Raw genomic sequence first — 10,816 nt, forward strand, 5'->3', positions numbered from 1 at the left:
CTTCCAAACTTTCCCTTGAAGCCTGCATTGTTCAAAATTAAAGTGACACATGCAAGTCCCCCTGTCTGGTGCTTATTTTCACTTCTACGTGTACAGCAGGCTAACTTTGAATTTACAAACAGCTGCTGCAGCTGGCTTCCTGTCGTGCGCCCACCTTGTCCACATGTATATTTCTATGAATGCTATTTTTTAAATGGCAGTGTCAGGCCTCTGTGTGAAAGATGTAGCATTCGGTTATCAAAGTGTCCTCTGATCACATCTGGCAAAATAAAATAGATGGCATACTGTAAACTGGAATATTCACGCCCGCAATCAAAATAAATGAATTCACCGACACCCCATTAAAACCTCTGAGGGTAAAATCCTATTTTGTGTTCTGGCCTCTTTTAAATTGTGCACCTTTGTCAGCTTAAACACTGTTCTCTTTGAATGGACTTTATGTGTATCCTAACAGGCTCACTTGTTGGTGGTGGCGTGCGCACTTTGGAGAATTTAAACAAAACACAAAGCAGAGTCTCTACTTTTACACGGATTCGCGCTCCTGTTGAGAATCTGTCGCCATATGCTCTCTCTCTCTCTCGTCTTGGAGGAACAGAGTTGAGGCTGTGAGGTAATAGTGCGCAAGAGGGGGTGGTGGAGAGAAAGCGAGCGCGCGCGTGTGTGAGAGAGACTGGATATAGGACAGGCATCAAACGAAAGCTCTCCTGCAGACTGGTCGGGATCCCTTCGGCCCCTCGGTCCTTCAGACGCATCAGGTTAGTGAAAGCAAACGCAGCGCATGTTAGACGATGAGAGAGCCCGCGCTGCCGGGACGCCGCGGGGACCCCCGGTGCTCCGTGCTTGTTTGTGCATTAGTGCTGCAGCTCGGGTGGATGGAGGGGGAGCTGGCACTCTCGGTGAGGCAGACGGTTTTAGGCGTGAGGCTGTTTTGGTCTCGGTGTGTTTGTGCACGCGGGCGGGCTGCAGGTACGCGCTTCACCTGCTGGCGCGATGTCTGTGCACAATCCGCGCGGCTGTGGGCTGAAAGAGCCACTTCTGGCACCGGGGCGCGGAACACAAAGGCATGCTGCGGATATCTCCCCCTCCCTCCTGCTCCTCCTCTCCCCTCTCGCTCTGTGCCTTCCGTTTTTTTCCAGGTAAAGGCGGATCTCCTCAATCCTCCGCCGCCATCACTCGCATTCAAAGGTGTGCGTTTTGTGACAGAGACGGGAGAGGAGGACGAGGCTGTAGGGGAGTCAGCCGAGGGAGGAGGAGGGCCTGGCCGTCTCCGGTTCTCCGCAGTGTTGGTGTTGGTGTCGGCGGGGCCGGCCGGCGGAGAGCCGGAATTATTTATAGCAGCCAGCGCGCTGATTGGCTTTATGAGCAGAGGGTGCCGTCACAGAGGAAGTCTCCGTTTGTGTTTGGCATCGTGAAAATCAAGTGTGTGTGCCTCCGTGCATGCGCACACATGCGCACGCGCTTTTGATTAGCGTTTGATAGGCGGTGTGTGTGGAAATGAGTGAGGCACCCAGCCAATCACCTGTAGAAACGTAAGAGCAGCGGATCATTTACTCAAGTTTCCACCGCATGCTTCTCACAGACACAATTACTGCAACTCTCACAGCTCTGAGCACGACGTTTATTTCAGATAAAGATTTCACTGACAGTGTCAGAGCCTTCATTGGTGCCTGATCCTGGATGGGTTAGTTTATGATGTGTGCCACAGACAAACAGCTCAGCAGTAAAATGTCTCTCAGACGTTCCTGCATTAACTAAATGTTTGTATTGTTATGTTTTTATATTCCCTGTCACATGGAAAGAAAGTAAATGTGTAAAAACGTAACTGTCTTTCAGCTCAACATAAAACGAATCTACATGACACATACATATCAGCTACCATCATAGATCAGTCTGAAATGAAAATGAACTTTGACATGCAGACTGGAGCAGCCAGTCGTAGATAACTTCCTGTGTATCCACCTTTTCTCAAGCAGCCAAACACTTGACCACCTTTTGTAGTGTAGAATTTAGTATAATTGTAATTTTATACTCTCACTGTAAGTGTCATTAAAGTGTGAGATTGCATGCATATCTGAATTCTTATGGTCAGCCCACCTGAGATCAAGGTGGCAGTCATGTCTCACCCAGCGCTCCCGCAGCCTGCTGTGACTCCAGACACACGTGTGGTTGTTCTGATTGTGGTTGTGTTGACTGCAATGCTGAGATGACACTTGGGTCTCTGCTACTGTATGTAACGCTGTTGAGTAATAGCACATATTATGATAAAAGCTTTGCCATTTGAAATCCCATGTGGTTTCATATCATATCAGACATATTCATATCAGCCCAGATTCAAACACAACCGTAGATGGAGCAGTAATCTCTGCTGCCACAGTGCCACCTTCACATTTGAGTAACTGACAGCAAATTTATTTACATGTTAAGCATCACATCATCTCGCCTTTCTGCTGTATCTGCAAAGAGCTTCCCTAAACCCATATAGTTCCTGGACTGGACAAAAAAAAATCCCACAACCACATTTGGAGAGAACATTTAATCCGAGTTAAATCCAGATGTATTGTTCAAAAACAATGTTTCCACCTTAATCCTTCAGGAGCTGCAACAATTAACTTATCAGACAAGAGTCAGGCTTGTTATCCACCAACACGAACAGCCTTTTTTTATACATCAAGGTAGACATACACCCTCCAGTATTTCTGGCACCTCATTTTGATGTTTTTATTCCTATTTTTTCATCCATTCACATAAACTGTATGATTGAATAGCAGTGGGGATTACTCTTGTTTTAAAAGTTTAGCTGCTGCTAACCAGAGCGCCCCAGCGCTTCCTGTCTCATGTGTCGGTGTTCTAGTCAGTGTGGTAGTTATCATTATCATTCAGCGTCTTCTCCAGCTGCACAGAGCAGACCTTATACTTATGCTTATACATCCAGAGAACACCTTGTATCTCATTTATTTATTTTTAAAAGTATTTATTGAAGTTAGAGTCACATTTTTACAGAAAAATACATATATTGCACGAGTGCATGCAATATATGTATGCACTCATGCAATATATCGGGGGTGGAAGTGCCCTTGTTTTCAGTATCTTGATAGTTTTTTGCTATCAGGAAAAAACTTGTGCCACTAGACAGATCCCGTGAAACAGAGAGGTGCTGGCATCGGAAAACTACTTTTTACAGGATTTACTTTTGAAATAATATCTTTACACGTGTCCTGTATCATTATGCATTTCATGTAACCCACGAGAGCCTGTAACTGTGCATGCGAGTCATTTGCTCAGTTGGAAAGCTGATTTCTGATAACCTGTAATTTTATTCATATATTGGATATAATGTGGATACTTAGGTTTGTATGATTTAACTTAACTTACTACTTATCTTAATTTACTTTAACTGATTCTTGAAAATTCAGTTTTCTTATTATATGTAAATACCAAAAATCTTACATGCTAAAGGACTTAAAAGTTACAGCCCCTCCAGTAAACGGTATGCTAGCAGTAACATTTATTTTTCCTACTTTAATCGTTTATTTTTTACTTAAAAACACAACAAAGTGTACAAATGTATTTCATTGTATTTTCTGGATTGATGAGATACCTGAACTACCTGATCTATCTGAACCAATGCAAAGGAGGCTGGAGGTCAAGTTATGGCCTTGGCTTGCACTGGTGCCTCTACAGCTTGCTCTCTTTTATTGACGATGATCACTCGGCAGTCCCGGAGTCAGAACGCAATCTTAAAAACACACATCACAGACAGTCAAGGTGAGGAGAATGATCTGCTGTATATTCTTCATTGATCCCGTAAGTGTGCGTAGAAAAGAATGCATTTCCATGATCAGCACTGCATTGCTTTTCTGTTCTCACAAAAGAAAATCAGCCAGTGTTCAACAGTTGAATAAAACCGAGCATCGCTGGCTTTGTGCTCCTGAGCTGTGAGACGTTTGAGTGACAGCTGCACAGAAAAAATTTGCCCGGCGTGTTGGCATTCTCGCTCTGTCTGTCACCCCACTGTTGCCACAAACAGACCTCTATCACTGCGCTGATAGGCCATTATCTCGCGTTAGTCACTCTGGATGCATGATCACTATAAAAGCTGTTTGTGTGAATTTTGTTCAGTTTTTCGACAAATAAAATGTTACTGAAAATAATGTAAAGGACATCACACTTTATGTCACTTGTTTTACATGTCTGCATTCCTCTGTAATCACACTTTCAGTGCTCTTTGGCAGTGATGTTACTATGCTGCCCTGTTAAGGATCTCATGTAGTTCAGATATTTAGATTTTAAAGGTTTAACAAGTCAGTTAAGATGAAATAAATATAACACGAAAAAGAACGACTGAGCTCTGAAAATAGGAAGATGGCAGCTGCCTGCACCGGCAAAACACCGCCCTGCTGTGCTAACATTAGCATTATCAGGGATCCTTTCTTCCTGAAACACTATCTTTATGGTCACAGGGTGGGTGGGGATATGTCAGCTGAGACACGGTGCACACTGGACAGGCTGCCAGTCCACCACATGAGGCAGCCAGAGTCAGTCACACCCCATTAAATATGATGTTTCATGTCATGGCAGAAATCTGTGCACAAATAAAAATATTGCATTTATATTTATTAGCATGTTTACCCAACATGTTGCATGATAGACAATCTCTGTTATTGAGGTCTGTGTTGAGGCTGTGATTGCTAGAGTGAGGTAAATCACATTTACACAAGGTTCATCAGCTGAAGATTGTCTAAATTCTTTAAAATGACTTATTATTGTCTAAAATCCAGTATGACTAACAGAAGTTCTAACAACTCACAAAAATATTTGGCATATGCACTCTACATTTCACCAAAATTCAAAATAATTATGGTCGTGGTTAATCACTACTGGTAGAAACCTTCATATGTGACGTTCTGAGTATTTGTATAAAGAACAATTCAGTTTGTGTGTGAGAGTGTGTGTGCTTTTTGTTGTGCTGTCACTCTACAGGAGCTTCTCTGCAGGAGTGACTGCATGCCCGAGAGTCTTCATAAAAGATGCAATATTTGTAGCCAGCTGTGCACTGCAATACCTTCACTCAGAGTTCTTTATTTAGAGAGAATCTCACAGATTTCACGCCGTGAGATCTCTCACTTTTCCTTCGCTCTCTGGTACAAATAAGTGACTACTCAAAAAGTTTAAGTGCTGAAAACATTGTGTCTGTGTTTGTGGCTCAATTTACCGCTGTATTCATTCATTGCCTGTTTGCCTTATGTGTGGATGGCAGCATACAAAAATAACACCAGGACACCAGCTGTGATGAAGGGAACACTGGAAGAGAATATGTCAGAATCTGAGAGTAAGTCATATATGTAAATAAATTCAGTCGATCAATTAATGGTCACCACATCTGAGAGTATTATTATTGCACTGCCAAGAATCTAAATTAACATTTTCATCAGAATAGCTCATAGCATGATGCTGCCGCCGCTGTGCTTCACCGTATATTTCTCCTGATGAGTTTCTCTTTTCTTCATGTCTCGACAAACAGCTGTCTGATCTGACTGCACTGCTGAGAAGTGCAGTTTCACCATAAAGGGTGCTAAATGTGTTTTCTATAATGCTTTCACACAGCATGTTTGCAGTGAAGTCCACAATCATCATCAGAGGGTGATGACAGCAGCATGTTATGGGTGTTTATAGGCCAGAGTTTGATAGCGTTTGCTTTATAGTGTAAGTAAAGTCTTCACTGCCAGTAGATTTCCATGCACACAGCATGCAGTATTCCCACTTTGCTTTTGTAAGTTGTTTGGACCAGTAAACTCAAAAGCTGAAGGCTATAATCAGAGATTTTTAAACAGGAATGTCAGAATTATCAAAGTGATATTCAGGACAGTGAACTGTTTTTGTCTATCCTGCATCCCATGATTAAGCAGGTTTAATAAGTACTTTTATACCTTTTGAAACATTTATCCTTGGGTGGGGCAGAGGTGCAGTGGTTGGCAATGTGACCTCATAACAAGAATGTTCTGTGGACCAGTCTCTCTGGGGCCTTTCTGCATATGTTTGCACAGGATTTCTCCGGGTGTCCTGGTTTTCTCTGACAGTCTAAAAGACCGAGGAGTGACTAGCAGAAAAGGATTAGCTTCTTTGTAGTGACCAGAGAACATGGAATATATGTGACATTCAGCAGCTTGTAGTGACAACAGAAACAGAAACTTTAGTGGATCAAAGTTTAACTTCTCTCAGCTCTGAGGTGAGGAGCTGTGAGGACTGGGTCCATATGGAAAAGATATATATAAATCTTATAAAGTTTTTATCTGTCTTGTATGAAACTTGTATGAAAAGCATACAAGAGTGAAAACACATATAAGATCCCTTGAAAAGTTATATAATGAAACTTGTATGTTTTGTATACTTACTAAAAAAATATATGAAAGTAATAAGAAAGTGGCCATGAGTAAATCATATATGTTTTTACTATTTCTTTTCCATATGGGGGGATTTGAAATTGGCTGTAGGTGTGAGAATGATAAAGCACTAAAAGTACTAATAAACATGTGCACAAACATGTCTCACTGAGACTAGGAAAGTGCTGTTTTTCATTTCCATTGCCTCAGATCTTCACATTTTTGATGAAATTCCAGTTTCCTTCACTGTGTGTCAGCAAAAGGACTCTTGGGCAATGTTCCCTCTAATTTTTCATGTGTCTGAGCAAACACACAAACTCCCTGAGCGGTCCCTTGGACCACTGTGAGCGACATTAGACGTGTGCGCTGTGGTAATGCCAGCACTGAATCCATCCAAGTTACATGTTTATTAGAATAATCAAATTGCAGCATTTACATTTGTGTTAGACTACTTTTAATTAACTGCTTTAGCCCACTTACAATGAAAATTAAAAAAAAAAATCTTGTTCATGACCTGTGTAGTATGTTAACACTATTGGGAGTAAAAATAACTTGAAGTCCAATTTTGAAAAAACAACTTTTTTTTTCTTTCTTTTTTTTTTTTTATAAAGCTCTGACTTGTATTATGAGTATGAGTCTGTGGTCTGGGAGAGAGTCCTGTAACTCTGTGTCTGCAAACTACAGTATATAAAGACCAATGTTGGGCAATTATATAGTACTTCTTCAAAAAAGTAACTGAGTTATGCAAACAACAATGTTTTTTTGCAGCTGTTTACCTAAAAATGCAGCCAAGGCGTTTTTTAAAAAAATAAACATTTCAAACTATTTACAGAACAATCAGCTATTCTGCATCAAATTTGATGCCACACAAATTATTTGTGCCACTCCAAAAAATAATTTCTGTCCACTATGAGATAAAGGAGAACAACACCCTGATACCTGCAGGCCTGACAACAGGAGATGTATCACTCCTGTAACACCTGTAACATTCAGCAGTCGCCTCATTGTTCTGACACACGCAACAAAACTATTGACTATTGACTCTGGTTTTACGTGGCCTATCAACACAATTTAAAAACAGGTATAAAGTCCACACTTCTGCTATTGTGTCCTGTCAATTGTTCTGTCTTGCTCACATCTCCAATAGTTGTACATGGTGTCATTAACGTGGCTTCACTCCACATCAGCCACGCTGCTTTGCTAGCTAAAACACTGTTGTCGACACATAAGGACGCTGTCATAGCCTGTCAACGACGTTGATTAGCTGCGTATATACGAATGTGAAGCGCATCATTGGCTGGACTATGGGATAAGGTGGCATCGTTCTAATCCCATACGGGAGCAGCCAGTCACTTACTGACTAACACTGCAAAACAGAATTGTTAAAGTTTTAATTTTAATTTCAATTCAGGTTAGATTTTTTTTGTGCGCAACGCAGATTTTCTGTGCGCAGAGACCGTGCCAGCAGTGCGCAATTGCGCGCGCGCAGCTTAGAGGGAACATTGCTCTTGGGTTATTTTGATTGTAAGCTAGAAAAATACGCCTTTTGAAGCAGCTAAGCTGTGATCATATCTGTGGACATGATTTACTGTGGTAATTAGGAAAATAATTAATGAAAACTAATGCTTTGTAGCAGGAGTAACCATGCTGAGATCAGGCATGCAAAAGCGGTCCAAGTTTGTGAGAAAGGACACTCGGAGGCCTTCCTCGTGCCAACACTGGCTGTGCCAAAGCTTGAGATATGCTGAAAATTCAGCTCAGTGGTATGAAAGTAACTTTATTTAATTTAAAGTGAATTTCACACACACAGCATACTCTGACATGGACACTTAATCCATCTGTTTTCAGGGGCTGATAGTGGCTGGATGGAGTGTTTTTAATCTTTCTGAAATGCTATGCAGATAACTGATGCTTCATGCTGAGCTCTGATGAGGCTCAGTCTGCGCCTGGCTCGACTGAGCCTGAACTACTGCGAGAGGGTTGGATACTAGCTTGACACCACCCGGGGGACAGTTAGGGATGCTGTCACATGGAAATAATAAGCATAGATACGAGTGCCAGGGTAGACGTTCAGCTCACAATTGACCTTGTTGTTCTCCTGTGATGATTTTCAGGGTAGTCAACTTTTTGCCGTTTCATTTGGCTTCATTCATGACTCAGTGGTCTGAAACCAGGTGACCTTTTCAGAGGCAGCACCGTGGCATTAATGGAACATAAGTTTGGAGCTTGTTTCTGCTTTCTGTCCCGATCCAGTCTGTCTTCACATTTTTGCAGTTTTTTAAATTATTTACAATTTTGTCAGCTTGTTTGGCATAAGGTTTCATTTAGCCTCAAAATGTTCTTTTCTTCTATATATCATGCTGGCTGGACATGAAGGAGCATTATAGAAACTTAAAAAATAAAAACTAGTCCTTGAAATCAAAATTTTAGAACAAATAGCCCTATTCAACTAACGTACCTTTATCAGCGGGACTATTTTTGTTTAGTCAATATAAATTTGTTTTGATTTGATGAGATGAAGAAAGGATAGGTGTGCAAACCTAAAACACTTTATTTGACATTTTGCCCCTTTTTTCATAGTTTTATTGATGTTTTTGGAGGTCACTACCAAAAGAGTTGGCAGTTCAAATTGTTTTGCTTGCACATACTACTACTACTACTACTGTCAGCTGCTTCTTTGTCACAAGGGGGCACCACAGCAGGCAGCTCCACACGTTTGATTTGGCATTTTTAGTTTCAGTGACACATCTTCCTTTTCTTTTTCTAGTTCTGATGTTTTTAACAAATGTACAGCCCATTGTGGATGTTTCTTATTTATAGTCACACTGTAAATGTGTTTCTTGCTCTTGATGGCCTTAGCCAGTATCTGAGTGCTAAATGTAGTTTCACATTGAGTGAATTCATGTGCTGAAATTACAATAAAACCCCTGAATCCTTACAAATGTAGAGCACGCAAACACCCGAGACCTTACATGAGAACAAGAGTAATAGAATAAACAACATCACAATGATATATGGGAATATGACAGTAAATACTAAATATTAATCTTGTGTTCAAGAGACCAAGGAAGACTAACAGAGGGGCAGCCGCGCCACTGTCCCAGAAAGAGCTGAGGAGAGTCCCAGATGAGGGTTCACTCAGCAGCCGCGGAGCAGAAGCCAGGGGGGGTTGCAGTGACACACCCGTGAGTTCTGCCGGCAGCCAGCTGTGCCTGAGTGACCGAGCCCCAGGCCCAGAGGCTGGGGGCACCCCACCTCCGAAGTGGCCCAAGGACCTGCAGTTCAAAAAAGTGCCCCTCCGACAGCCAAACCCATCTGTTCTCTGATTGGATTGTTTAATTTGTGATTGACATGACATTTGCACTACTCTGCCTGGTTTACACTCAATGTCACTTACCCATTATATTGTATATTATATAGCTTTCTTGTTATATGTAAAATTGTATTTATTTAAATTTTTACTTTTTAATTATTTTACTTGCATTTTTTAATCACTTTTATATTTAAATATATTTAAATGTTCATTTGGTATTTATCTAGGGATTGAAGAGTAACGCAATTTCTATTCTCCGTATGTCCTGTACATGTGGCAGAATCGACAAATAAAGTTGACTTTGACTTTGACTTTGACATTGACCAATCAGCTTAAAGGAAGAAAAATAGGGTCAAAATTCGTACTTGTAACTTGCAGGTTTTTTTTTGGCTAAGTCCACACAGAAATCTTTTTTATGCACGCACAAATCTTTTTTACACATACAAATCTTTTTTACAAGTACAAAATATTTATGACCACATTTTGAGCCCATATTCGCTTCCCAACCCCCTGAGCCACGGTCGCCCCAAATAATAATAATTAAATAATAATTCTCCATAAATAAAAGAAAGCAATGTTGTTTTTGTGCATAACAAAAAGCTCACAACTGTGCAGTCAAAATGTAAACTAACAGACGCTGAGCATAATAACAAAGACAGATTTCACAGCTGCTATATTCCCAAATTCTACTGCGTGACTGACAGCCTTGAGTTTGAAATCTGCTTCGTAACCACGTCTCTTACAGGTGCCATTTATGGTCCTTATACACACACAATACAGTAATATTACGTTGATGCACTGTACGTATTACTCCGCGAGGCGATTACTCCGTATTACTTCGCGTATTACTCCGCGACTACGGTAGCCGTAGTCTGGAGCCATCAAGCGGTGCAGCTGCAAAGTCGTACTAAAACATTTTTTGACAGATTGCTGAGCACCGTGTACCACATAAAATCAGTTTGCAGTCAGTAAGCACAACCAGAATGCATATATAAGGCGCACTGTCAAATTTTGAGAAAATGAAAGGATTTTAGGCCATGCAGCCCACAGGGGCTGCATATCGTTAGCTCGTTGGCGCAATTAGCTCGCTAACACGTTGACGCCGTCCAGCCCCACGCACGGG

The 10,816-nt window shown here is 41.3% G+C and overlaps 1 protein-coding gene across 2 annotated transcripts in view; it reads left to right on the top strand.

Moving 5' to 3' along the window:
* Positions 1 to 636: 636 nt before the first annotated feature.
* Positions 637 to 10,816, top strand: part of cplx2b (complexin 2b) — a 54,981-nt gene continuing 44,801 nt past the window's right edge. For both annotated transcript variants that reach the window (XM_086262434.1, XM_086262440.1), the window contains exon 1: positions 637 to 755. The gene's annotated coding sequence lies outside the window, so the exon portion shown is untranslated. The remainder of the gene's footprint in view (positions 756 to 10,816) is intronic.

The sequence above is a fragment of the Aulonocara sp. 'chitande type north' Nkhata Bay genome, linkage group LG2 (assembly GCF_057382095.1).
Source record: "Aulonocara sp. 'chitande type north' Nkhata Bay isolate Kocher_YH1m ecotype deep benthic linkage group LG2, A_spYH_male_GT1.1, whole genome shotgun sequence".
NCBI lineage: Eukaryota > Metazoa > Chordata > Actinopteri > Cichliformes > Cichlidae > Aulonocara > Aulonocara sp. 'chitande type north' Nkhata Bay.